Below are 22512 nucleotides of genomic sequence, written 5' to 3' on the forward strand. Positions count from 1 at the left end.
AGGAAAGTAATGGGAGTTACCAGATCAGTGTGTTTTTACACCATGATACCTGATTGGTTGATGTAATAGTGACGTTGGGTTTAGGGGTGGGGTTGGGTAAGGGGGATCATTTAGATTGCATGATTTAGAAACACCCAGCAGTTTGAAAACACCCACATGGTGATAAACGCCCACTTTTGCTCTGCAGAGACCTAAGTCTCCTTGTGCACGTACTCCCACCTCGAATTTCCCTGTTCTTCTCCCGCGAAGGCTCGGCTGCTGAGTATTAATCACATCACGCTGATAACTCTAGTGGATTTAGCATCGCGTTGCGTCATAAATATTCATGAGCGACTCCTTCACCATAGTAGGACGGGTACATTCGGGTTCCCGGCCCCGCCTCCCACTCTTCCCAGCGTCTGTGTGTGTGTAACTGAGTGTGTGTGAACTCCTTGAGCATTCACGATCGCCTCTAATCACTGATCTCCAATCAAACACCAAACCCAGCTACGCAGAAACGCTGCAGAAAACGCAGATAATGGAATACCGGTTTTCCGAATCTATGCCCAAATGAACACTGATGGATTAATTCGGGAGTAATATACATCAATCGCACGGTAAGTTGCTAGAGGAGGTCGGAGGGGTGAAATGAAGAAGCATGTGGTAGATTATTGCAACCTGCCATTGTCTCGTGCGTCCGGTAATATTTTGTTTCCATTTTACATTTGTTGGCAAAGAAGCGAGGACATTTTTTAACACGCCTTTTATTTACATCTTTCAAAAATAATTGCATATATAATTGTAATAGTAAAGCATGTACAACCTGACTTGTTCGGACACCCAGTGAAAGCTACATGTTGAAGTGATCTTCTCATCCTAGTCTTGATTGAGCATCTCCGCGATGATTGACAGCTGTCTCCATGGTATGATGCATCAGTGATGTAGAATTTGCATTTGAAAGGCATAAAGTGCACTAATAGTGAAGTTCCGAAGATTTTGTGCATCAAGCGAAATAGATAAATTATACATGATTATTTTTACGAACAAATACGAAGCAGAATCGTGTTTGATGATTTGACATTTATCTGATTTGTCCCAATGCCATCTGTAAATCCATGGGCACACAGATGGGTCCACGTAGCCTTTGGGTTCAGTTTTATTCAATCAGATACATGTTTTGGCCAGAAAAGCAGAATTCTGTGATTTATGTAGTGATTTACTGTATCCTGCAGACCTGTGATGATCATTTGGGATCTTTCTGCACCAGTGCAGGACTGTAGTATATTGTGAAGCCACATGGTCACATGATGGGGAAACCCTCAAGTGAGTGGGCCACAGATTTTAATGCACGTTTAAAGCATGGTCTCTTGTTTCTGTGGTTGCCCAAATTGAAAATAAGTTTACTTTATAATAATTACAGGTATTTTGTGTGGATTGTAGTCACACTTGTCCTGAAATCATACAGTATTGCAGCCTAATATTATACACTGAAACAACAACAACAACAACAACAAAGTACAAAAGCTGTCACTAGGGTGGCACCTCTTCAAAAGGTAGCCTACACATTTGCACCTTTATTTAGCTCTAAAGGGTGGATTTTGATAGCTTAAATGTATATTTTAGTGTCTACGGTTTACATAATGGTATCCTTTGCAAGGGTACTGCAACTTAGTTTTTTTTTCTGAGGTTATGTTAGTGGTAAGTAAGCTGGTGCTTATTTGATTGGTGAAATATGGGTGTTTTTGTTCAAATAAGCTATCCAAGTGGAGAGAAATTGAATTGGGCATCTGAATGAAGTCTGAGTTTGGTGTTTAAACAAACTACTTGTGTCTTTTCATAGTTTAATTCCAGAGTGGCTTTTTGTGCCATGGAACGATTTTACTAGCATTATTTGTTTAGCTAGATTTAGCTAACATGTACTAAGTATGCTTGTGGAGCAAAAAATCAGTCAGTCATTATTGTCTGATTTTTTTTTTTTTTTTTTTTTACTAAGTAAGACATGCTTCTGGATCGACATCAGCTTTTTTTGTCATTCCTGTCAGACTAACCCAGCTGTAACTCTGTAAGCCGCTCTAAAGTCCCAGCCTGATAATAATGTTGTTGGAGCTCCGTCGCCAGCCCTAACCCTAAAATCTGATTGGATGACAGGACTGTTGTTCCTGGACCAACAAGGATGTTGACGAACATAGCTTGTCTAGGAAAACGAAAAGCCTACGGAGAGACTCATTTGGTAACATCTGTTCATGACAAGTGAACACATGGCTGATAGACGGATGGGAATCTCACAGTATGCCTGAACTATCAAAGACTGATTCCTGCTGCTGGATTTCATTTCAGTTGTAGTTCAACATGGTTACTATCATTTAGCAACTACACAATGTATAGATACTAGTACAGTATGTAATTAAAAAGGTAATGCTAGAGAGTTTTTGCATTTGTCAGAGGTCCGGTTTAGGGTTTCCAAAGTCATGGAAAACCTGGAAATTGAGGGAAAAATTTAAAAGAAAGAAAACTGGGACTTGCTTAGACCTCTTTCCTTGAGCTCTTAAGGTAGAAGTTACTGTAAGGTGCAGCAAATGTGAACCATCACACATGATTTACTATATACTAACCTCAGTATCCTGTCCGGTTGGAAAATCTGTGAGACTTGGTGCAAGTAAAACATCTGAGCACACATTCACAGCTCATCATGTTTGCCAAGGGTTTATTTGTCGATTTTCATTTGGAAAGTGTCCTGGCAATGTTTGAACAGCATGATATATAGACAAGTAGTTGATTGTTTAGTTGTAAAAGCACCATTTAATCGAAAAATGCTATGAAGTGTGCCAGGTCAGATATCCATCTGGTGTGAAGTCAGCTGTAATGCTGACCTGAGAGACAGGAAGATGAAAAATACTGAGATCCGCTGTGACCCCTTTCATTCTTCTGAAAATGAAAGCTTGGTTAATTCTCTAGGGCAGATAATTTGAAATGCCTCAGTCAAGATTTTAATTACTCAGCAGTTGAAATGCAAAGGAAAATCACGGTTTCCCAATGGAAAAACTTATTGCGGGGCACTGCTGACTTTCCTGTACACCAGTAATCGATTTTCCTCGACTGTTAATTGCTGGTAAATTGGAAAGAGGAAATAGTGCTCAGCTCTTAAAGGGTTTAAAGCAAGAATTATCCATGCGAGACGCTTCAGATTTATGTGTTCGTTCTAGAGAACACATTTAAACTGAACCCTGCTTGACTGTGCTTCATTTGCTCATTTCTGTTCTGACATATTTAAACCGGGTTAGATGAATACTTAACCCATCACACAGGTAAAAAACAGTACTGTTCAATATTTTGTTCAATAACAGTACTGTTCAGTTTTTATGTTTTCTGCTGAAAATGGCTGTGGTTTTGCCCTTTCAAACTTTCTAGGGAGTTTTGGGTGTTATTAGGATGACCTGCGTGGTTGTTGCTATGTGGTCAGACACAATAAGAATTTGGGTATTTTACTTTTTACAAGAACCAACTTAAAACACTCTTAGTGACCATAAATGAAGTTTTCATAGGTCACATTCCCACTTTTTTTTTTTTTTTTTGACTAAAATATTCATATGGATTTTATTGTGATTATTGCTAAATACAGTATGTATAGCAGAAATAATGCTGTACTGTAAAATATAAAATAGACAATTTAATAAAAATGAATAGATATTTGTGTTTTGTAGTAGAACTTTAAAATGACTTAAAATTACTAATAGATGTTTTCATGTGTTCATTTTAAACCGTTAAACCATCTAGTTTATATTTTGGCAGTTTACCTATGTGTTCATCTGCAGCTTGGTACTTTGGCATCGCAGAGTTCGTTTTTTAGTAAATGAAGGTGCTCTGAAATTGGCAACACATGTATTTATTCAGTTAAATCACAACTTTAAAGGTTTAACTGTCAAATTAAAGGGATAGTTCATCCAACACTGAAAATGACCCCATGATTTACTCACCCTCAAGTCTTAGGTGTATATGACCATATAAATGGCAGCTTAGGTGTGTATGACTTTCTTCCTTCAGACGAATACTATCAGATTTTTATGAAAGAATGTTCTCTTCCAAGCTTTATAATGGCTGTGAATGGTTGGTTGAGTTTTTGAAGCCAAAAAAGTGTTATAAAAGGCTACGTTCCCACTACAGGGCTTTATGCTCAATTCCAATTTTTAAAAAAAAAATAGATTTTTTTGCAAGGCCGTTCACATTTCCAATTATATGCGACCTTTTGTGATCTCCTGTGTGAACGTGAAATGGGCCAGAAGTGACCCGCATGCGCAGAAGTACGTTAAACATGGATGTCAACAACAGTGTAGTCAACAGCGGAGCTCTTTTTGCAATAAAAAGGTTATTTTCCCAACAGAGCCAACACAATTACAATCTTCTCGTTTTAAGAAGAAAATTAAAAAGAAGGAGGAGAGCAAGGTTTTTGGCCATGGCGTTTTGAGGAGCAGTGTTAGCAACGTCGGTACAGAGAAACGTGTGAGTCGCGGCCAGGAGTGGTGGGATACTGATGTGAGTGGCTCTTCTCGTTCCCGCCTAATTCAACGCAGAATTATGATGTTTGTAGCGTATCAATGACGTACGGGTTGGATACATGTGGCCTGGCCATTCAGACGGAGGTCGCATTTCAAAAGATCGGATACGTATCGGATTCAGGATCACATACCTAAGTGGCCTGGGTCACATTTGAAAAGATCAGATCTGTGTCGTTCAGACTGTCATGAAAAGATCAGATACAGGTCGCATAGGGTAAAAAAAAATCGGAATTGGGTCGTTTCAGTCTGCAGTGTGACCGTAGCCAAAAAGTACTTTACACCACTCCGGGGGTTTATCCATATATGTATAAACTATTACCTCTAGCTTCCTCTCTCATACGTGTGTTCATGAGAGAGTGGCGTCGAGTAGATGATGTGGGACGTAGGTTTAGCGTGAGCTCTGGTGAGAAGTGATGAACCCAGAAGAGCAGAGGAGAGAGCAAAACAGAACACCAGTCACACAATTTAAGAACAAAACAAGGATTTGTAAAGAAAAATGTTGTTTTGATATAAACCAAGAAGAGATTGTATTTCCTGTGCTGTAAACAAAACTTGGTTCCCGTGAGACTAGTGTATTCTCACCATAGCTCTATCATCTGGATGCTACTCTCTCATAAATGAGAAGCTAGAGAATACAAAAAGCTTTAAACAAGGATATTTTTCTTACACAAACACATCACTTCTCTTCAGGAGGCCTTCATTAATCCCCTGGAGTCATGTGGAGTACTTTTTATGATGAATGGATGCACTGTTTTGGGCTTCAAAATCTCAACACCCATTCACTGCCATTATAAAGCTTGGAAGAGCCAGGACATTTTTTAGTGTAACTACAATTGTATTCGTCTGAAAGAAGATTGCTTGAGGTTGAGTAAATCATGGGGAAATTGTCATTTTTGGGGGAACTATCCCTTTAACTATCCCACGAAATTGACTTCATTTTGATATATGATGCAGCCATAATTCATAACGGTTAGTAATATCTCGTAAAGCCCAGCTACAAGCTCAGTGAAACAACTGCAAAAGCTCTAACTCTAACCATAACCTTAGCATATTGTCAGTAGCACATCCCGATGATGTCGGTAACATTACTGTTTGTTACTATGGGATCCAGCCATTTTTTAAAGACTAATCTGTTTTTGACTGGCATGGCTGCATGATTAAGTTGACCAATTAAATCCGCTGTGTGTGGTGTTTGCACTTAACTGGTTTAAGCAAAACAAAACAAAACAAAAAGAATTACACAGAAACCATAAAGGATGGTTAAAAAAATTAGTTTATAAGTAATTTTAAGTATAAGTAATCCTGAAAAGTACTGTTAAAAATGTATAATGAAAAAAATTAGGGTGGGGACAGGGTTAATTGTATAGAGGCAGATCTGAATCTGAGCTTGCAGTTGATCGTATGTAATGAGCAGGGTTTAAGCAGACTAAAAGTCTGGGGTCCAACACCAAAGAGAAGTCTGTCGTTTCATTGGAAGGTTATGACATTTTGATTAAACATTACTAGTCAAATGTGCACAGACGATTCGTACAACAAGACGAGTAAAATGCATTTAGAATATAAACTAAATTTCCATTTCATGATGACTTTAAAGAGTAACTACACCCTAAACCAACTTTTTTTAGTTAATGATCTGTACGAATGGGGCTTTATTAGTGCTGTTCATTGATTCGAGGAACTTCTTTGACATTTGAGTATAAAGTGTTTTAATTATAAAAGATATAGTGTAAAAATGTCTGAGTGCTGCCATCTTCAGGTTGAACGGTGGCTACTACAGTTGATTTTTCCTTGGTACGAGCTACCATGCCCTTGGCAGTATAAAACTGTCTTGTTCCCTCAAAATCACTGTGAGTCAGGAGTTGGAATTGCGAGTATTGAAAACGACCAGGATAGAGCATTATAACAACTATTTAGCATAGCATTTATATAGTTTTTTTATTATTTCGTGTAGCCTATGTAGTTAATTAGCATAGTTGTTAGTGTAACGTTAGTATTGTTAGAAGCATAGTATTGCATCAGTTAGGATAGCTTCAAGTTGGTGTAGATTTATTTGTATTTAGTACAGTGGTCAGGATGATACATAGGTGTAGTGTTGCTGGTTGCAACAGCACTGCTGGACTGCATAGTTTTCCAGCAGACTTGAAAATTATGGGCCAGTGGTTGCATGCACTTGGCTTGGAAGACCGCGAGTTCCCGTCTAGAGCTGGAGTGTGCAAACTGCATTTTATGCAGGATCGCTTCTCCAAAGCAATGGAGGTGGAAATATGCTCCACACAGCTCACGCTGAAAAGCGACGCAGTGTAGATCGCGATGCGGGAGTTAAGACCGCAGTTTGAGCTCAGGCACTGGCCCTGTGTCCACAGACACTTCGACGTCCTCCACTTCCGGTGAAGGTGGGGGATAAAGTCCTCTACTTCAGATGAATGTTTTGTTGCAAAGCTACTTGCTTTGCTACAGTCACTCTCCATTTTAGCGACTCTGACAGCAGCTGTCAATTAATCCATCACTGCAGGTCTCAGGTTCAAACCCCACCCGCTCAGCCCCATCCTTGGTTCGTCCCCTCTGTCTCCGCTATGCTCTGCCCACTTTTCAGCATTTTTCAAATATTGTCAGTGGGTGGAGTCAGACTCTGACCAGGGGTTTAGTTACCCTTTAAGCAGAGAGTATCATGCCGATTAGCTTATCAACTGTTGAAATCAATAGTGTCTAAAGTATTCTTTGTGTAAGGAACACTATTTGAGTTCCTCTGAAGAGTTTCTACTTATGAAGATCGTTCCAGTTCAGCCATAGAGAGCAAGGTGGCTTTCTACCCTTAGAAATAGAGTCTGTGTACCAGTTGGTCCTTCATCATTTATCATGTGCTGGGTCTCATGAACCCCCAGTCCATTAGTGGCTTCTGACTGGTATCACATTACACTGATGGCAGTCGGAGAGATGTTGTTCTGGAGATATGTCACAGCCATTCCCTCGGGGCAGCGCTTGGATCTCAGGCTCAGATATGCCAGCAAGAGAGATGCTGTTCTGGCTGGGAAGGACACAGCCAGAAGGGCTTTATCTCATCTCAACCTCAGTGGCAAATAACTAGGGCTGCACAATTAATGGAATGAGATTAATCACGATTGTCATGCTCATTTATTCAGTAAAGCCAGTACTGTGATTAGCAGTTAATCTCCATCACCTGCTTTCAGGTGGAACAGCATTTACTACACTACACTCCTCTGACAAGCTATGCAAAATCGGGTTCTTAATCGCAGACAATAAAATTGTAGGATTATGAAATCGATTAAATTGTTTGCAATATTGACAGCTGTTTGCGTATCTTCTCTGAACTATGGCTGTGTGTGGTAAATGCTGCTCCATCTTAGAGCATGTGAAAATACCACATTTAATAACATGTTTTAACTCCAAATTCACTTCATCACGTCAGTCGACTGTTTAAAGTAAATTCTTCTGATGATGTGACTTCTTAAACAGATTAATTAAGGCACACAATGTTTCATTGTATTCTAAGCAGTGATAAAGCCTTGCCTTGCCTTCTGTTCATTCAACTGCAGCGATTTCTTATTTGGGCCATTATTGTTGGGCGATATGGTAATTTTTAGATCGTCGTATCGTCAGCCTGTGAGATCGACGATACACAATATTTATTGTCCATGGGTGGAGCAAGAGAGAGACTCTTTGTTCTTGTCATAGCATAACTATTTGGTGTTTTAAACCACACAGATGCGTGAGAGAGAGCCTGTGGAATCACGAATAATCGAAAGACACACTTTCAAACATACTGATAAACTAACGTTAAATAAAAAAAATACTGTATTTAAAACAGCTAGTTCATATGTGGTTGGACGCAACTGTCATATTGTGCGTACGGTGACAAATTTGACGCATCTGCGCATGGAAGTTATCAGTCTGAATGTTCTGCAAGATCAGTCAATGGTGAAAATCAATAGTAGATTTCATTTAAAGTCCAACAGTTTAACACTAATATTGGACATAAACGAACACTTTAAATATAAAGTATTGAAAACAGGTAAGTTCATATATTTGGAGTAAAGTTGAACTGAACTAATGCATCAGTCATACAGATATCCGGACCGCGCACCTCATGAGAACGAGACCGATGCACCGCCTCAGAAACAAGAATGAGATGCATTCTGACATAACTGTGGAATTAAACTCAGTTAGTGAGGGCTCGTTTAAAATATTGTACATACACAGGCCGTTCAGATTACTTGTTAAAGTGCAATGAAATGCCTTATATCTGCAGACGATGTGCGTCTGTTTGTGGATGGAGACTTTGTAAAGGCCAAAACTATGTATTTTGCATGCATCACATTATATTGTGGAGTGCATGAAAATGATAACAAGGAGGCAGAGTGAGGATGATAAATTCCCTCTGCCGCCTTGTTATTATTTTGTATTTACTTTATTTGTAACGCCACCAACACCAACTCTTCGTTTTCGATCTCTTTCATTTCATGGATTTAACGAGTTATCCGAGTCAAAGTGTTACAACTTCTTCAGCGAGAACGGGCTCTAATCCTCTTTTGCGCGCACATGCGCATGTGTGTGTGTGTAAGTGTGTGAAATGCTGTGCTGATGTGAAATAGCTGGGTAGTTTGATAGCCAAATTATAATAGGCAGACTAAAAAAATTATAATAGTTACAGTATTGTTCAAAATAATAGCAGTACAATGTGACTAACCAGAATAATCAAGGTTTTTCGTATATTTTTTTATTGCTACGTGGCAAACAAGTTACCAGTAGGTTCAGTAGATTCTCAGAAAACAAATGAGACCCAGCATTCATGATATGCACGCTCTTAAGGCTGTGCAATTGGGCAATTAGTTGAATTAGTTGAAAGGGGTGTGTTCAAAAAAATAGCAGTGTGGCATTCAATCACTGAGGTCATCAATTTTGTGAAGAAACAGGTGTGAATCAGGTGGCCCCTATTTAAGGATGAAGCCAACACTTGTTGAACATGCATTTGAAAGCTGAGGAAAATGGGTCGTTCAAGACATTGTTCAGAAGAACAGCGTACATTGATTAAAAAGTTGATTAGAGAGGGGAAAACCTATAAAGAGGTGCAAAAAATGATAGGCTGTTCAGCTAAAATGATCTCCAATGCCTTAAAATGGAGAACAAAACCAGAGAGACGTGGAAGAAAACGGAAGACAACCATCAAAATGGATAGAAGAATAACCAGAATGGCAAAGGCTCAGCCAATGATCACCTCCAGGATGATCAAAGACAGTCTGGAGTTACCTGTAAGTACTGTGACAGTTAGAAGACGTCTGTGTGAAGCTAATCTATTTTCAAGAATCCCCCGCAAAGTCCCTCTGTTAAAAAAAAGGCATGTGCAGAAGAGGTTACAATTTGCCAAAGAACACATCAACTGGCCTAAAGAGAAATGGAGGAACATTTTGTGGACTGATGAGAGTAAAATTGTTCTTTTTGGGTCCAAGGGCCACAGGCAGTTTGTGAGACGACCCCCAAACTCTGAATTCAAGCCACAGTACACAGTGAAGACAGTGAAGCATGGAGGTGCAAGCATCATGATATGGGCATGTTTCTCCTACTATGGTGTTGGGCCTATTTATCGCATACCAGGGATCATGGATCAGTTTGCATATGTTAAAATACTTGAAGAGGTCATGTTGCCCTATGCTGAAGAGGACATGCCCTTGAAATGGTTGTTTCAACAAGACAATGACCCAAAACACACTAGTAAACGGGCAAAGTCTTGGTTCCAAACCAACAAAATTGATGTTATGGAGTGGCCAGCCCAATCTCCAGACCTTAATCCAATTGAGAACTTGTGGGGTGATATCAAAAATGCTGTTTCTGAAGCAAAACCAAGAAATGTGAATGAATTGTGGAATGTTGTTAAAGAATCATGGAGTGGAATAACAGCTGAGAGGTGCCACAAGTTGGTTGACTCCATGCCACACAGATGTCAAGCAGTTTTAAAAAACTGTGGTCATACAACTAAATATTAGTTTAGTGATTCACAGGATTGAAAAAAAAAATGTTTGTACAAAATAGTTTTGAGTTTGTACAGTCAAAGGTAGACACTGCTATTTTTTTGAACACACCCCTTTCAACTAATTGCCCAATTGCACAGCCTTAAGAGCGTGCATATCATGAATGCTGGGTCTCATTTGTTTTCTGAGAATCTACTGAACCTACTGGTAACTTGTTTGCCACGTAGCAATAAAAAATATACTAAAAACCTTGATTATTCTGGTTAGTCACATTGTACTGCTATTATTTTGAACAATACTGTATTATATTTATAACTTAATACATTAATAGGAGAATGTCAGAGCCTAATATTGTTTTGACTATGGACAGAGACATCTGCTTACATTGATATCTCTGATTTTCGTCGATACACGATTCTATCATCTATCGGCACAACCTTATGGGGCATATTTGTATTTTCAGCGCGAAAGCTCTGATAACAGAACTGTGCTTCACTGAAAGATACGCATGACAATAACTGCTTCTGCCAAATTGCGATTTAATTTCAATTAATTGTGCAGCCCTACAAACAACCCCAACCTGAGTATTTCCCACACATTCCTGCATATTTCATGCAAACAGGATGTTTTGGTCATATAGTATTTGAGTATGTCATATTTGTGTGGTTTTGTTTTTCCCAAAGGATAAAATAAACCAAGCTAGCTGTTTTTACTCCTTTTTGAGAGCGTAGTCAGTGGAGACCAGGAATAGTTTTAGAATAATTAGTGGTGTTTGCCAAGGCAAGCATTATTGCTCATATTTTTATTTTATTTTTTTGAAAATACTAAGCAATTAATAATTACTTTAGTGAATAAAAAATCCTGCACTCTTTGTGCTACATACATAAATGATTGTGTGAATTGTTGAGGAGAGGGGTTCTATTACTAATTCTAATACTAAGCACTTTGTATTATGGATGATAAAGCATGAAATCTCATATGTTAACACTGAAGAAAGGACCCCAAGCCATAGAGACCAGAATATCTTACTTGTGGGTGGACTCTTTTGACTTGGGCCACAGGACCAGTAAGTACAAACCTAGCAATGCCCTACCAAACACCCACAATACCCTAGCATCATTGCAATGAGTTTGGCTCAGGCAAGTGCAACTCATATTTCCTTAAATAAATTCAAAAAGCTTGTTCTTTATACTCTTTCCTCTATGGATCCAAACTAAGGGTTTGTATAATAAAGTTGAAGACAATTTAAAGAAAATAAGAATGTCCTGCAGTATTATGGCACATTTGATCTAAGTTTAGATTGTTTGTGTCTCTGTGTCTGTTTTATTTTTATGCAAGGTGTGATGCTGATCAGTTTTCATCTCTTAAGGTGCTGTCACATTTATAATTTTTGAACGTATGCAGCTATTTCACAAATGCTATGTCACACATTTGCAATAGATTTGAGTTCCTAGTAGAAAGCTGCTTGGTTTGACTTCTGTGTAAATTGTGCTTCATTTGTAACTACACTGTTTACAATAGACCGTGGACCTTTTTGGCCACAGAATTTTGCAAATGTGACCGCATGTTTAAACATTCTTATCTATAAGTTTGATTCTTTTACAAATAATTTGCATGGTTATACAATTAGTTAATCAAAAACTATATCAAAAGTGGTTTGACATTTAAGACAAAAATGTTAAACAGTTATTCCTTTGTCTGACCTTCTGTCTTCGAGATCAACCCTGCACACATTCTCGAAGCAATATACAGCCTTGTGAATGATGTGTCTCCGTGATTCACGGTCCGAGGCTATAGAGTGGACTCTTACCATAATAACCTGTCAGTGGGTCTTACTGTAGAGTCCTTGAACCGCTTTTTCTGTGCTCCTCTGTCGTGATTGCCAGTGGCGAGTACACGATGCAGTGCAGTATTGAGTAGATGGATGTTGTTCATCCTGGAGATGTGGCCTGCCCAGTGAAGATGTGTCTTGAACACAGCATGGCCTCGATGCTTGTAAGCTCTGCCTGTTCAGAAACTTGTTGGGGAAAGTTACTTCTAAAAGTAATGCATTACAATAATATTCCCTAAAAAACAAATTTGTTACTTAGTTACTTTTTATGGAAAGTAGTACTTTTGCATTACTTTTTCTCTTCTGGACTTGGCTTGCTTGTTTTGCTTGTCTATTTTTGGCAAGTGTAAAAAGCCCTTTCACACCAAAAAGTGAAATGAATTCAAAAAGATCAAACAAACATTTCAGCTGTACTGCCATTCTGGATTGCACGAAGAATAGGACAAGTTCAACACTTTCTTCTCCATCACAAAACAAAAAGAAATGGAAACAAAAATTTTATTTTCATCTAAAGTCAGTTTTGCTTAGTATGGTTGAATTGGATCACTGAAGGTCAGCAGTAAAGATGGGTATATATAATATATAAAGTATATTTGTGCAATTTAACTTTGATTATTTTTTATATTATTATTTCAGGTATTATTTCAGGTTTGCATCATATTCTGAGTTTGCTTTTCACTGTTTTTCATTTTGAGGAATAATGTATCTGTTGTTGTGCAAGTGAGGTGAGTAAATGCCAAATGTTCTTATGTAGTCTAGAACACAATAAGCATCACACTTACACAACGCACACACCTACTCCTGATTTCTCTCAACATGAGGACAGGAGAGCTGCCAGTCAATACATGTGAAATCAAAGTAAAACTGAATTGTAAAAGTAATACTTTACTAGTTACTTGAAAAAAGTATCCCGATTACATAACTCACATTACTTGTAATGTGTTACCCCTAACACTGGATGGAATGGAGGCAGCACTGGTGGAAGTGCTCAAGAAGCTGCAGGTGGTGACAGTAGATGATATTATGTGCTGCAGAGCTGGTACTTTATGGGGAACAAGGACAGTATCTTTATGGAAGAGCAGTTCATGGATCGATTGGCCATAATTTATAGAATGGAAAAAAAAAATCTGAAGATTGTTATGAAAATTTAAAATACAAATCTGACATGAAAATCTGTCTATGAAAACATGAACACATGATTAGGACAGGTTAGATTATGATTATGATGAAGCAATGTTATTAATAAAGGAGCAAGTAATATCTGCATGAGGTGAAGAGTATACCAACAAACGGAAGCTAATTCTGTGACACATCCTATGATAAATCAGATAACTGAGATACAGATGTAACATTACAACTTGTATCAGCACAATAGAAAGCTAAGTTATGCGTTAGACAGAGAGAGAGAGAGAGAGCGAGCTCCCGCTGATGCGTTTTCATGACAGCGCGCTGAAAGATGGGCAAGGACAGATTTTACTATAGATTCCTATAAAGTTCTCATTATAAATGTATGGCAGATTTGTGCTATATTTTTACATACGTTATTAAGTGTAATAGTTGTAATTAAGTTTTATTTTTAAGTTAAGTTTTATTTTCCATAAACCACCTGCGCGTTTTCGAAGCCATATGAATTGCATTATGCCCACAAATATGACGGAAAAAAAGCTTGGCTGAATTATTATAACATCAATAATAAAATAATAACAATAATAATAGAAAAATAAAACATTTAAGAGCAATATCATTATGGGGCATTGCTTATACGAGCATGAAACGAATCGATGATATGCAGCGATTTCAGCATAATTGTTCATGTTAATTAATTAGACACTATATCTTGCAACTTTTATCTGAAAAGAATTTGCCGATGCAGATGCAAACTTGACCGAAAGTGTAACTCGGATTGGGCTTTACAAACACGAAAGTACAATAAATTCACACTATCGTTATTTTTTTATGTATTCTAATATTTTGTATTCAATTTGCACATTCTGATCAACCAAAATATTATTTAACAGCATGGAAATCACTGATTATTGCTAAATAATTGAATACGATTTAAAATATAGATAAAAACTATGACAAACAAATAATTTTGATTTCGTCATATGTACGAATATGTTTAATGTAATTAGGCTACAAATATATCCAGTGCATTTTTATTTTATAAAGACCATTTCATTATTTGATTTAAAAATTAACACAGAAAGATACTTTTTCTTTTTTTAGCTTCTTTATTCAAGTGCATTTTTTTAACAAAACATTGTCTTTCAGTATAACTTTAGCAGCATATTTTGATCCAGCGGTGAAACGTAGTTTTTAAAAGATAAAGAAAAAAGTTCACCAAGTTTAACCAAACTACTATTATAAGGTATAAAACAGAGACCAAATAGCCTAGATATTTTAACTATGGCTAAAACTCAAAACTAAAATAATAATTATTTAAAAAAAATGGATATTATATTTACCAAATTCTATTCAAAAAGATAAGGCGGTCTACGTGCTCAGATGAGAGCCGCGTGCGCAGCCTGTTCACATTTAGTGGAATAAATTCGCTCCACTGGAACAGATGTTGCAGGAACAGCCAGGCACCACTAAACATTGACAAGTAAACATTCTCTGTCCCTGAAACTAATGGGCAGCAAATCTTTCACCACCATTTCAGCGAATAGCTTTGTCGTCTTCTCGGTTCTGCCTGCGTTGCATTTAAGTCTTACGGCAAGTGATTCAATGCTCGTCTGAGTTGTCGCTCTGTTATCGCCAGATATTTTATGTACACATTGTAGATGATAGATTCATATTTTCATAACGGGAGTCACATAAAGGGCCCTATTTAAACGATCTGAAACGCAAGTGTCAAAGCGCGAAGCGCAAGTAACTTTGTGGGCGGGTCTCGGCGCTGTTGCTATTTTCCCGGCGGGATAAATGGCTCTTGCGCCCCGCGCAAATCTAAAATGGGTTGGTCTGAAGCAGCTTCATTATTCATAGGTGTGGTTTGGGCGTAACGTGAAGTAAACCAATCAGAGCGTCATCCAACATTCCCTTTAAAAGCAGTTGCGCAAGTTCCATTATGGATTGCTATTATTATGGCGTATTTACCAGGCGCACGCCAGGAGCGGTTCACAGCCGAGGAGACTGATGTTCTTGTAAGAGCAGTGAAAGACAGAGAAGTTGTGTTGTATGGGGATGGGAGAAACCCACCCAAAATACACCACAATGATTTCCGTCATCTCATGTGTTAATATTTTTTTTTAGTGTAACAATTTATGATATGCAAAAATAACTGTTGCATCTGTGTAGATTACATGAGCAAAGTGTATGCGCGTTGTGCACGCTATACATTATGGTCAAGCATGCGCCCTTAAAATAGCATAATAAACAACGCGCAACGCGCCACTGACTTTAGACTAGGTTTTTTCTGGTCAGTGGCGCAATTGTTTAATGGAACAGCAAAATAGCACCAGGGATTGTTTGCGCCGGAACACGCCTCCTTTTTTGCGCTGAACCGCCCAGGGAGCGCAAGTTCATTCACTAGTTTAGCGACGTGCTTCTGTGGAGGGAAAAGCGCGCTTTGCGCGGGTGCAAAATAGGAATGACACATGCGTCGGTGTACAAAGTCAATTGCGCTGGGTGCAAGATAGGGCCCAAAATGTAATCTTGTGTAGCCAGACCTTCAGACTGATGGCTTGAATCCATGGCAGCTTTTGTTGGCCAAGGCCCACAAACAAGGGCTTGCCCACATCAAGCTACAAGTGTCAGCTGCGCCACAAGGATGCATTGTTTCTACGTGTATTTATGCTTTGATTTGAAAGAAAACAGTGCATCCTTGTAGCGCGGCTGACACAGAAGAGCTTAGGCAGTTTGAGTGATGTGGAGAGACACAGAGGAAACGGTTGTCAAAGGAATTGTTGAATAAAGTCATTATTTTTGTTTTATTTGCATTCAAACAGTATTCACATCGCTTCATAATGTTACGGTTGAACCACTGATGGCAGAAGGACTATTCTGGCGATGCTTTTCATACTTTTCTGATAATGAACTTGGATTTGCACAGCTAGTCAGTTAACAACAGCTCTGTGTAGTAACAGCTGCTCTATGTGAAATCATGCACCTGATATAATTTACCGCTGATTAGAGAACCGGCTTTACTGACAAGATGCGCATTTGATCGGCCCATCTTGACTGGTGCACCCCTATTGACAGTTTAATTTACTTGGCAGTCTATGCGACAGTCTCAAGCCTCCTGGTTTTCATCCAAAATATCTTAAATTGTGTTACGAAGATGAAGCTTTTACGGGTTTGGGGTAATATGGGGGTAAGTGATTAATTACAAAATTAAAAATTTGGGGTGGAGTATTCCTTTAAAAATTTTATGCCTCGAACTTTAAATATTTCACATAGGGGTGGGCGATATCTCGATATTTAAAATATATCGAGATATTTTTTAAACACAATATGGATTTTGACATACTCTATATCGATATATTGTTTATATTTAATTCTGATCCTGCCACTTTGCTTGTTTGCCTTCTCCCGCTCGGGCGAAACAGCAGGCAGATGTCTACTGTAGGGTCCTATGATTTCCACGATGCAGAAAACGCGGAGGGAATCGCAGAATCTAGTCATAGAAATGGAATTTACAATTTAACGTGGAATGTCACAGAATTTGTCAAATTTGGTATGAATTAATCAAAATTAGGTCATTGTACTTGCATCAAATCGCGATATGGACTTAATCTGAAAATATTACGCCGGAAAAGTCTATTTAAATATGAATCCTGCATGTTCTAGGTGTCTGTGTTAATGAATGGCACAGAATCGTAGCTTCGTTTATTTACACACTCGGAAGCGCGTGTGACGCTCGCGGTGATTTCAGCATCCGCTGTCTCACTAAATTAGGACGCAAACACACGAACAACATCTCCAGAACTGCACTGAGAGCCACTTCATGAGCATTTGACCGTTTGATTTGAGTAAAACTAGCGTCATATATCACATCATAGACTGTAGTATCACATACACAGAACTGTTAAGGTAAACTCGTCAAAATAAAAGTATTTGCCAGAAATCTATTACTATTGTTCAGCACAATGTACATAGCCCACTACTACTACTATTAAAATGAAATGAACATAATTTTTAAAGGAATAATCACACAACATTTCTTCCATGTTTTATTTTTAATAGTAAATCCCCTTTGTTTACCAAAAAATAAAGTTTGCTTAATTTTAAATAATTAAAAGATAAATTAAATGAATGTTTTATGCCTTCATTTGATAACCAGAAAATAATTACACATGCTAAAACACATAATTAGGTAACAATAAAACATATGGTGAAGAAAAAAATAAAACGTTTCATAGGGCCCTAAACATGTAATATTTGTTTTTGCAGTAGTTTTTGGGTAGTTATTTTTCCTGTAAAGATATCGATATATATATCGTATATCAAGATATATCAAAATATATCAAGATATATTTTTTGCTCCATATCGCCCAGGCTTAATTTCACATAACCTACTTTTGAGAATCCATTGTTTTAGTTGATTCTGATAAGCACTTGTCATCACAGTTGTAAACATGATGCATTTCTTGTTTTGTGATGGGGTTTGGCGCCACTGTGTCTTTATTTCCATGCGGAACATTAAAGAACGCCACACACGTCTCCCAAAAACCCTGTATAATTCAACCAATCCAGTGACAACTTTGAAACTCCTGAAGTTTTTCCACTATTGTGTACCATATGCATCAGATGTTCAGCCAACGCTCCATGGGCGTGATGGCTGAGACTACTTAAAATGAAGAAAGTAAACAACATGACAGATATTCAGAATGGTAAGCAAACACTACTTTCTTTACATTTAGTATATCTACATATATTATGTATATCCTTGTTTCAGTGTCTCCTTTTGAATGATGAATATAGACCGTTGATAGCTGCTGATATAAACAGTTCATCTCTTAAACACAGATGCAGAACACACTTGCTAGTTTGCAGTGGGCTGTAGGGCTGTGCAAAAAATCGAATGTGATTTTCATACGCATCTCGTCAGTAAAGGCGCTCCTGTGATTAGTTGTATATCGCCAGCACGTGTGTTCAGGTCAGGGTTGCCAGGTTTTCAAAACAAATCCTGCCAAGTTGCTTCTCAAAACTAGTCCAAAACTGTATTGGGGTCACTTCAACCCGCGGACATGAAAAACAACCGCAGACTTGGCAACACTGGTTTAGGTGGAGCGGCTACACCGAGCCATAGTCCACCGACAAGCTACACTAAATCGCTTTCAAAATCGACAAAGAATCGCCTGCGATTTTGAAATCGATTTTGTGTGGATTTTCAATGAACTACTGCTCTGTGTAGTAAAGGCCAACCAGTGTTGCCAAGTCTTCGGTTATTTTTCATGTCCACGGGTCGAAGCGACAAAACCAATAATGTGTTGTTTAGCCCCTAAAATGCGAATTTTACCCAGGCAACCCTGCCAAAAAAAAAAAAAAAAAAAACGTGTATTTTATTGGGTGCCATTTTTATCAGGAAACATCCTGGAAACGCGATTGGGCTTGTTTTGGACTAGTTTTGAGAAGCAAATGGACAGGATTTGTTTTGAAAACCTGGTAACCCTGATCTGAACGCGTGCAGGAGATGTACTTCTAATCACAGGAGCGCCTTTACTGACAAGATGCGCATTTGATTTTTTTGCACAGCCCTAGTGGGCTGTAGCTTTTTGGTCCAGACTCCAACACCATTAGCATTTGTTGCTGCTAGTTATTTAAAGTCCGCTTGGTCGTTCTTTTTATTTATTTATTTTGTTTTGTTTTGGGTGATGTCAAATTTACACCTTGCTTCTGACCGTGTACTTCTGCTCTCTGAGGAGAATCTTTTAGCATCTGCTTCTTCTGACAGTGTGTTTTTGATTTTAAGTGGCCATTACAGATCTTCTTTTGAGTCCATTGAACTGTGTTTTGACAGAACTTGCAGAACAGTTGCTGTTCCCGAGTCATAGAAATCCACAGGATACAGTTCTGCTTTGAATTCCCTACCTTAGACGTTTCAGATGGCCTCTTTGACAGGCTTGTTTCTTCTCTCAAAATCCAGGTGCAGTCATGTAGCACCATGCTCCAGTCAAAAATGGGGAAATGCTACTAACTTCCTCAGATGACATGTTGTTCCTATACGTAGGACTTTGTAGGACTTTCTTTATTGCTGTCAGCGAAAAATAAAACATGGAAGAAATGTTGTGTGATTTAAACCTCAAAAAAATTATGTTTCACTTGTCTTTAAATTAAAGTTTTTATGACTGTATTCCGTGATTCTGTCCGTGTTTTATGCATTGCGGAAATCATAGGGCCATAATTTTCTAGAATGACAATAATGTGAGTTATTATAGTTACACAAACAATATCCATTCAAATTATTTAAGTGTTAATAAGATCTGTTTTGGTGTCACACATTGGTGTCTCAGAGGTCAGTCTGATTGATGTGTGAAGAAAGTCTATTCCTCATTTTGTAAAATATGTATTTTTGTTTTACTCTTGTGCACAGTTTTGCCTCTTAAGGAAGGAGATTTCAGGTGCTTTGTAAGCTGTTAACAATTTGACAATGTGCATCCAGGGACAGAATCTGAATACTGATGCTACAGTAGCAGGAAGGAAGGGTTTTAAACTACTCTGTATAAGCATAACTGTACTGTACATCCCAGACCTACTACAGGTGCATCTGAATAAATCAGAATGTAATGGGAAAGTTCATTTATTTCAGTAATTTAACTTAAATTTTGAAACTCATGTATTAAATAAATTTTGTTCACACAGACCAAAGTCTTTGGTTCTTTTAATTTTGGCTCATATTTGGCAAACACCCACCAATTCACTATCTCAACAAATTTGAATACTTCATAAGACTAAAAAAAATAAATAAATATATATATATATATATATATACACACACACACTTGGTGGCTACTTTTGCTTTAATTACTGCCTCAATTCGGCGTGGCATGGAGGTGATCAGTTTGTGGCACTGCTGAGGTGGTCTGGAAGCCCAGGTTTCTTTGACAGTGGCCTTCATCTCATATGCATTCTTTGGTCCCGTCTTCCTCTTGACAATAGCCCATCGATTCTCTCTGGGGTTCAGGTCTGGTGAGTTGCTGGCCAGTCAAGCACACTAACACCATGGTCATTTAACCAACTTTTGATGCTTTTGGCAGTGTGAGAAGGTGCCAAATTCTGCTGGAAAATGAAATCAGCATCTTCAAAAAGCTGGTCAGCAGAAGGAAGCATGAAGTGCTTCAAAATATCTTGGTAAATGGGTGCAGTCACTTTGGTTTTCAAAAAACAAAATGGACCGACACCAGCAGAAGACATTGCACCCCAAATCATCACAGACTGTGGAAATGTAACACTGGACTTCAAGCAACTTGGGCTATGAGCTTCTCCACCCTTCCTCCAGACTCTAGGACCTTGGTTTCCAAATGAAATACAAAACTTGCTCTCATCTGAAAAGAGGAAAAGAGCCCAGGTAAGATGCCTCTTGTCTGTGGTTCAGGAGTGGCTTAACAAGAGGAATATGACAACTGTAGGCAAATTCTTTTACACGTCTGTGTGTTGTGGCTCTGGATGCCTTGACCCCAGCCTCAGTCCATTCCTTGTGAAGTTTACTCAAATACTTGAATCGATTTGCTTGACAATCCTCATAAGTCTGTGGTTCTCTCGGCTGATTGTGCGTCTTTTTCTTCCACACTTTTTCCTTCCACTCAACTTTCTGTTAACATGCTTGGATACAGCACTCTGTGAACAGCCAGCTATTTTTAACAATTTTTGTGAATGTTTGAGGCTTACCCTCCTTGTGAAGGGTGTCAATGATTGTCTTCTGGACAACTGTCAGATCAGCAGTCTTCCCCATGATTGTGTAGCCTAGTGAACCAAGTACATTTTGAAGGCTCAGGAAACCTTTGCAGGTGTTTTGAGTTGATTAGCTGATTGGCATGTCACCATATTCTAATTTGTTGAGAGAGTGAATTGGTGGGTTTTTGTTAAATGTGAACATTTTATCTTTTAACTTTTCATCACAATTAAAAGAACCAAATACTTAAACTGCTTCAGTCTGAATGTATTGAATTTAATACACTAGTTTCACAATTTGAGTTATTATTGATTTATTGAAATAAATGAACTTTTCAATCAATCAATCAATCAATCAATGAATGACATTCTAATTTATTGAATGATCCACAGTGTTGCCAAGACCCTCGCATTGACCAAAGTGTTGGACCTACAAAAGCGTCAGTTTGCTAGTAGTAGTGTTATGAAACATTGTCTAGACTGGCAGGGCCTAAATAAAAGGATATTAAGTAAATCATAGATGATTTTTTATCTTTAGCATAGGGCTGGACAATATGGCCAACATTTACCATACTTCTTAAATTTGGTCAATACAATATAATTATGATATCGATATGAACGACATTGAAAAAGCCTCGTAAAAACTTTTTATTTAAATATAAAAATAAGTTAATGTTCAGCTTTTTATTGTATTTAGCCTTCATACAAACAATAAATGTGAAATCACTGTCAAACAATCATATTAATATGATTATTAATATCTTTAATGTCAAACTATAGGCTAATATACAGTAAATTTTCAGCCAGAAGTTTTTGAACAGTAAGATTTTTAATGTAAAAAAAAAAAAAAAAAAAAAAAAAAATATATATATATCTTCTGCTCACCAAGCCTGCATTTATTTGATCCGAAATACAGCAAAAACAGAAACATTCTGAAATATTTTTACTATTTAAAATAACTGTTTTATATTTTTAAATATTTTAAAATGTAATTTATTCATGTGATTTCAAAGATTTGCTGACACAAAGCTTTTGAATGGTATAATGTGTAATGTTACAAAAGCTTTTTATTTCAGATAAATGCTGATCTTTGGGTCTTTCTATTCATCAAAGAATCCTAAAGAAATATATAAAATAAAATATAAATCCAAGAATGAATTCTGGATCATGTGACACTGAAGACTGGAGTAAAGGTGCTGCAAATTCAGCTTGATCTCAGGAATAAACTACATTTTGAAATAAAGCAGTTATTTTAAATAGTAAAGTATTTCAAAATTAAAATTGTTTTTGCTGTACTTTGGATCAAATAAATGCAGGCTTGGTGAGCAGA

The 22512-nt window shown here is 37.8% G+C and overlaps 1 protein-coding gene across 1 annotated transcript in view; it reads left to right on the forward strand.

Moving 5' to 3' along the window:
* Window positions 1-284: 284 nt before the first annotated feature.
* Window positions 285-22512, forward strand: part of plppr1 (phospholipid phosphatase related 1) — a 56817-nt gene continuing 34589 nt past the window's right edge. The window contains exon 1 of the mRNA XM_052608694.1: window positions 285-596. The gene's annotated coding sequence lies outside the window, so the exon portion shown is untranslated. The remainder of the gene's footprint in view (window positions 597-22512) is intronic.

Source organism: Carassius gibelio, chromosome A10 (genome assembly GCF_023724105.1).
Source record: "Carassius gibelio isolate Cgi1373 ecotype wild population from Czech Republic chromosome A10, carGib1.2-hapl.c, whole genome shotgun sequence".
NCBI lineage: Eukaryota > Metazoa > Chordata > Actinopteri > Cypriniformes > Cyprinidae > Carassius > Carassius gibelio.